General features: G+C 52.0%; 1 non-coding gene across 1 annotated transcript in view; it reads right to left on the bottom strand.

Moving 5' to 3' along the window:
* Positions 1 to 1,450, bottom strand: part of LOC126445403 (small subunit ribosomal RNA) — a 1,909-nt gene extending 459 nt beyond the window's left edge. Inside the window, exon 1 of the ribosomal RNA XR_007582993.1 lies at positions 1 to 1,450. This exon is cut by the window's left edge and continues 459 nt beyond it. This is a non-coding gene — a ribosomal RNA (small subunit ribosomal RNA).
* Positions 1,451 to 7,500: the final 6,050 nt, after the last annotated feature.

Raw genomic sequence — 7,500 nt, 5'->3', positions numbered from 1 at the left:
CGACTAGTTAGCAGGCTAGAGTCTCGTTCGTTATCGGAATTAACCAGACAAATCGCTCCACCAACTAAGAACGGCCATGCACCACCACCCACCGAATCAAGAAAGAGCTATCAATCTGTCAATCCTTCCGGTGTCCGGGCCTGGTGAGGTTTCCCGTGTTGAGTCAAATTAAGCCGCAGGCTCCACTCCTGGTGGTGCCCTTCCGTCAATTCCTTTAAGTTTCAGCTTTGCAACCATACTTCCCCCGGAACCCAAAAGCTTTGGTTTCCCGGAGGCTGCCCGCCGAGTCATCGGAGGAACTGCGGCGGATCGCTGGCTGGCATCGTTTATGGTTAGAACTAGGGCGGTATCTGATCGCCTTCGAACCTCTAACTTTCGTTCTTGATTAATGAAAACATACTTGGCAAATGCTTTCGCTTCTGTTCGTCTTGCGACGATCCAAGAATTTCACCTCTAACGTCGCAATACGAATGCCCCCGCCTGTCCCTATTAATCATTACCTCGGGTTCCGAAAACCAACAAAATAGAACCGAGGTCCTATTCCATTATTCCATGCACACAGTATTCAGGCGGGCTTGCCTGCTTTAAGCACTCTAATTTGTTCAAAGTAAACGTGCCGGCCCACCGAGACACTCAATAAAGAGCACCCTGGTAGGATTTCAACGGGGTCCGCCTCGGGACGCACGAGCACGCACGAGGCGGTCGCACGCCTTCGGCTCGCCCCACCGGCAGGACGTCCCACGATACATGCCAGTTAAACACCGACGGGCGGTGAACCAACAGCGTGGGACACAAATCCAACTACGAGCTTTTTAACCGCAACAACTTTAATATACGCTATTGGAGCTGGAATTACCGCGGCTGCTGGCACCAGACTTGCCCTCCAATAGATACTCGTTAAAGGATTTAAAGTGTACTCATTCCGATTACGGGGCCTCGGATGAGTCCCGTATCGTTATTTTTCGTCACTACCTCCCCGTGCCGGGAGTGGGTAATTTGCGCGCCTGCTGCCTTCCTTGGATGTGGTAGCCGTTTCTCAGGCTCCCTCTCCGGAATCGAACCCTGATTCCCCGTTACCCGTTACAACCATGGTAGGCGCAGAACCTACCATCGACAGTTGATAAGGCAGACATTTGAAAGATGCGTCGCCGGTACGAGGACCGTGCGATCAGCCCTAAGTTATTCAGAGTCACCAAGGCAAACGGACCGGACGAGCCGACCGATTGGTTTTGATCTAATAAAAGCGTCCCTTCCATCTCTGGTCGGGACTCTGTTTGCATGTATTAGCTCTAGAATTACCACAGTTATCCAAGTAACGTGGGTACGATCTAAGGAACCATAACTGATTTAATGAGCCATTCGCGGTTTCACCTTAATGCGGCTTGTACTGAGACATGCATGGCTTAATCTTTGAGACAAGCATATGACTACTGGCAGGATCAACCAGGGAGCTGCGTCAACTAGAGCTGAGCAGCCGGCCGCCCGGGAGTGTGTCCCGGGGGCCCGCGCGAACACGCAAGCGTCCGCTCAATTATTCTGCAAACAGGAGGAGGCTGAGCTCCCCTGCACAACACACCTCGAAACCCTCTCAGGTCCCGGCGGCGCGCAGCGCCGTCCTAAGTACTTGGTCGGGTTCGAGAGAGGCGCAATCGCCCGGAGTTAGGCGAGTAGACGCTTTAGGTGCGACCACCCGTGCTCCCAACTGAGCTTGCCGCTGCCGACAGAGGCCCGGGAGCGTGCTGTCGTGGCATTGCCGGCGGGAGACAACACGCGCCACCTACGGTGACCGGCAGCTCCAACGCCAGCGCCACAGAAGGACAAAAGCCCTACTTGGGTGCCGAAGCGAACTCTCCCAGCACAGCGCACGCGCCAACACGTCCGCACAGCTGCGATACAAACCACCTGCGAGAACCGCTGGGGCGACCGAGCAGCAGACGGCGTCGCGGCGCCGAGCGCCGGGCGGCGGCGCATCCTCAGCGCACAAAGTCCTCAATCGGACCAGCACACTGCAGATGGCCACCGCGCTTCGCACCGGGCCCGCGAGGACCTACTTTGGCCGCAAGGCGCCGCGAGCAGGGGGCGCCGGCGCGCAGCTGCGCCGCCTGCCGCGTCCGTCGGCCGGCGCGCCTGCCACCGGCCGCCCCCACCAGCCGGCTGTAGCGCGTGCGCCCACGCACCGCGCTGCCAGCACGCCGGGCGGCCCCCCCTCACCGGCCGGGGACGGTCCCACCCAGCCACCGCCGCGTATCGCCTCACACCCAGATCCCCTTTCACGTTCGTGGGCATGGTGGGTCCCCTTTCACGTTCGTGGGCATGGTGGGTATCCCTGAAACAACCGGTTAATAGCTCGACCGATCGTCGCCAACACTGATTCACCTCTAGCGAGAACAACCGCACCACAACGGGTTACCGGTTGTTCATTTGCGTAACGTCACCAGCAAACGTACACGTCCATCGCCATTTGCAACGAGTATTGCATGCCTGTGTCAGGTGTCACAACACACTACGTCTGCCCACATAGACGCAACAACATGTGCACGCCTAGAGAACACGTGGAAGGTAGACCCCGTACGTATGCGGTGTCCATTGCGCGAACGACTGTCAGCCCGCCTCTGCAGCATGTCGCAGATGTGGAACGCGGTGCAACATGCTATCACGGTGTGTGAGAAGAGACGACTACGTCCGAATACACGCTCCACTACATCAACAGACTGCTCATGCTGATCGCCATCCAGGGCGTCCGTTCCTCCCACACGTCTGTATGGCGTACCACACTGCAATCCAGCTCTTATAGGGAGACGACACGTAGCTGCGTGCACAATATTTGGACTGTATGGTCCGCCGTTGCTAGGCGCTGTCGTCATACGGTCACATGGGCCACGATGTATCATTCAGTACATACGGAGCAATGTGCAGTACAGTTTGTGGGTTTTGCGTACATCGGCGGACAGGTGACAGGCCGTACCACAACGTAGGCTGAGTACGTCGGCATGCGAAGGGCATTGAACATGCAAACTTCTCACCGACCAGCTTGCGAAGGCAGGGGGGGAAGGGGGGGGGGGGCATGTACGTCCTGCTGCTATCCACACTACAGTGTATAGCAGGAGCATGTGGAAAGTCAGCAACACCTGCAAGGTGTTTAACATGACGCGATACACAGGGGACCGGGCAGTGCGAGTAGCGAACTATATTGCGAGGGTTGCGGTTAGGCAACACTACACTACTTTAACGGGTTGCATAACAATTACAGAGCAGGTTCAGCGACAACGTGCGTCAGGTTAAGGCGCAATATAGTTTAGGTTACGGCGCACTTTAGGTTAGGTTAAGGCACATTATAGGTTAGGTTAAGGCACAACATGGGTTACGTTAAGGCACAACATGGGTTACGTTAAGGCACAACATGGGTTAGGTTAAGGCACAACATGGGTTAGGTTAAGGCACAACATGGGTTAGGTTAAGGCACAACATGGGTTAGGTTAAGGCACAACATGGGTTAGGTTAAGGCACAACATGGGTTAGGTTAAGGCACAACATGGGTTAGGTTAAGGCACAACATGGGTTAGGTTAAGGCACAACATGGGTTAGGTTAAGGCACAACATGGGTTAGGTTAAGGCACAACATGGGTTAGGTTAAGGCACAACATGGGTTAGGTTAAGGCACAACATGGGTTAGGTTAAGGCACAACATGGGTTAGGTTAAGGCACAACATGGGTTAGGTTAAGGCACAACATGGGTTAGGTTAAGGCACAACATGGGTTAGGTTAAGGCACAACATGGGTTAGGTTAAGGCACAACATGGGTTAGGTTAAGGCACAACATGGGTTAGGTTAAGGCACAACATGGGTTAGGTTAAGGCACAACATGGGTTAGGTTAAGGCACAACATGGGTTAGGTTAAGGCACAACATGGGTTAGGTTAAGGCACAACATGGGTTAGGTTAAGGCACAACATGGGTTAGGTTAAGGCACAACATGGGTTAGGTTAAGGCACAACATGGGTTAGGTTAAGGCACAACATGGGTTAGGTTAAGGCACAACATGGGTTAGGTTAAGGCACAACATGGGTTAGGTTAAGGCACAACATGGGTTAGGTTAAGGCACAACATGGGTTAGGTTAAGGCACAACATGGGTTAGGTTAAGGCACAACATGGGTTAGGTTAAGGCACAACATGGGTTAGGTTAAGGCACACCATGGGTTAGGTTAAGGCACACCATGGGTTAGGTTAAGGCACACCATGGGTTAGGTTAAGGCACACCATGGGTTAGGTTAAGGCACAACATGGGTTAGGTTAAGGCACAACATGGGTTAGGTTAAGGCACAACATGGGTTAGGTTAAGGCACAACATGGGTTAGGTTAAGGCACAACATGGGTTAGGTTAAGGCACAACGTAGGTTAGGTTAAGGCACAACGTGGGTTAGGTTAAGGCACAACGTGGGTTAGGTTAAGGCACAACGTGGGTTAGGTTAAGGCACAACGTGGGTTAGGTTAAGGCACAACATGGGTTAGGTTAAGGCACAACATGGGTTAGGTTAAGGCACACCATGGGTTAGGTTAAGGCACAACATGGGTTAGGTTAAGGCACAACATGGGTTAGGTTAAGGCACAACATGGGTTAGGTTAAGGCACAACATGGGTTAGGTTAAGGCACAACATGGGTTAGGTTAAGGCACAACATGGGTTAGGTTAAGGCACAACATGGGTTAGGTTAAGGCACAACGTAGGTTAGGTTAAGGCACAACGTGGGTTAGGTTAAGGCACAACATGGGTTAGGTTAAGGCACAACATGGGTTAGGTTAAGGCACAACATGGGTTAGGTTAAGGCACAACATGGGTTAGGTTAAGGCACAACATGGGTTAGGTTAAGGCACAACATGGGTTACGTTACGGCACAACATGGGTTACGTTACGGCACAACATGGGTTACGTTACGGCACAACATGGGTTACGTTACGGCACAACATGGGTTACGTTACGGCACAACATGGGTTACGTTACGGCACAACATGGGTTACGTTACGGCACAACATGGGTTACGTTACGGCACAAATTAGGTTAGGTTACGGCACAAATTAGGTTAGGTTAAGGCACAAATTAGGTTAGGTTAAGGCACAAATTAGGTTAGGTTAAGGCACAAATTAGGTTAGGTTAAGGCACAAATTAGGTTAGGTTAAGGCACAAATTAGGTTAGGTTAAGGCACAAATTAGGTTAGGTTAAGGCACAAATTAGGTTAGGTTAAGGCACGATATAGGTTAGGTTAAGGCACGATATAGGTTAGGTTAAGGCACGATATAGGTTAGGTTAAGGCACGATATAGGTTAGGTTAAGGCACGATATAGGTTAGGTTAAGGCACGATATAGGTTAGGTTAAGGCACGATATAGGTTAGGTTAAGGCACGATATAGGTTAGGTTAAGGTACGATATAGGTTAGGTTAAGGTACGATATAGGTTAGGTTAAGGTACGATATAGGTTAGGTTAAGGTACGATATAGGTTAGGTTAAGGTACGATATAGGTTAGGTTAAGGTACGATATAGGTTAGGTTAAGGTACGATATAGGTTAGGTTAAGGTACGATATAGGTTAGGTTAAGGTACGATATAGGTTAGGTTAAGGTACGATATAGGTTAGGTTAAGGTACGATATAGCGTAGGTTCAGATACACATTGTTGTAGGGAAAGGTGTATTGGGGGGGGGGGGGCGGCAGGTTCGTTGATAGTGATTATCGTAATTGGATGCCTGCGGTATTATCCGATTTGTCACGTCAGGATGCACTTTTGGCTCATGACAGGCGGCGCTCCGATTCCATGGTTGTGGCAGATCTGTGTCTTTCATTCCTGCCATTGTTTGTGTGCTGTGACAGGAGGCAGTATTGTGATGTTGGGTGCACCACTGTGTAGGACATGTGTGGGTGTTCGTGGCTTAGCTGAGCAATGTGCGGATGTCGGAAGGGTGGGATATTGTGTTTTCTGGGTGGACCTCCCGGTCTGGTAATGATAGTGTGGATTGTGTCATGTGGCGGAGAGGATGCACTGGATGTTCTTCCATGCTGGTGGTTAGATATTGTGTGTGATAAGAGAGTAGTGTGTGATAAGAGTGTCTGGCTGACGTGTGGTTCTCATTGTGTGCAGAGTCTTTCAGCATGTATAGGGACGGTTGTATATATTATCTGTATTCTGATGGCTCTGCATCTATTACTAATCAGTGCCGTGTATACGGTTACTCTAGTTCCAGTCGAAACTGTTCTATCTCTGTACATTAGTGACACTGCGGCTCCACTATGTTGCCGCCCCTGTCGGCCGTTTCCCCCAGTGTATGGCTAATGATTATCAGCAATCAGTCTATTAGTCAATACCGGTAGTGTGACGACGTCAAATGTCCGGGATGGGGGAAGCTACACCCTTCCCGTGGGTCAGGGCCTAGAAAGACTCTTCCCACGCAGGAGACTCGGACTGTCGTTACTCTTCCGAGACATATATGTGCCCAGCGTTTTTTTGCGGCTGCGAGTGCAACGCCAGGAGGCTCGGACTGTCGTTACTCTTCCGAGATATATATTTGCCCAGCGTTTTTTGCGACTGCGAGTGCAACGCCCACGGGTGCCGACATGGATGGGGCGCTTCCTAGCTGATGGCTCAGCATGAGAATCCGTACAGTGAGCAATGCGATCGCGTCTGTAGCTTGTACGTGGTACAGCTCGCAGCTCATGAATAGGGACAGCGGGAATGTCGCATATTGGAAATATCTCTTCATGAAACGCATGTTATAGGTGTGAATTGCACCTTACGAGTGCGGGAAACGTCCGCCGTTCATCCGCTGGCGATGCGAGTTGGGCGGTTGGGGTGGGGCACGAACGGGTGCAGGTGGTGTGATTGCCGGTCCACGACTTCGTGCGGCAGAGGCACTGGCGTATGGGTGCTGTGGTCGACAGAGGCTGCATGCTTTGTGGGTGGCGTCGAAAGATGGGCACTGTGGGCCCATCGATGTCTTAGTCGGCTTGGCGTCCCATAGATGGCGGTATCGTCGTTGCAGGAGCTCATGCTGAGGGAGACCTACAGATGGCGGTATGTTTTGTGGTGCGCTCGACATGGCGGACGTAGTGTTGTCCGATTCGCATAGATGGCGATACTGTTTTGCCAGCATGGTTGGCGTAGTTCCGTCGGATCCCTGTAGATGGAGGTGTCGAATGTTTACTGTGGACATTCATGTCGTCGGCACGAGAGGGCGCGCGCGCCAGTCCCACCACAATCGCTCTATTTCCTAATACCTCGACCCTCCCCCCTACGGACTTATCACCACCCACACTAGCCGCCCCGGGGACTTGCCAACGACACACCCTATCCCAAGTCTATTTTCTTGCGGAGCATCATGTGTTATTATATTTTATTTCACATCCATAGTGTATAGGGGTATTGTAGTTCACCGTACGGCGGTGGACGCTGTGTTACCACACGCCGGGGGGGACGGCGAAAACGAACCGTCGACCGCCGGGCGCCGCCCGGC

The sequence above is a fragment of the Schistocerca serialis genome, unplaced genomic scaffold (assembly GCF_023864345.2).
Source record: "Schistocerca serialis cubense isolate TAMUIC-IGC-003099 unplaced genomic scaffold, iqSchSeri2.2 HiC_scaffold_338, whole genome shotgun sequence".
Lineage (NCBI taxonomy): Eukaryota > Metazoa > Arthropoda > Insecta > Orthoptera > Acrididae > Schistocerca > Schistocerca serialis.
This window is presented reverse-complemented; position numbering and strand designations above follow the sequence as displayed.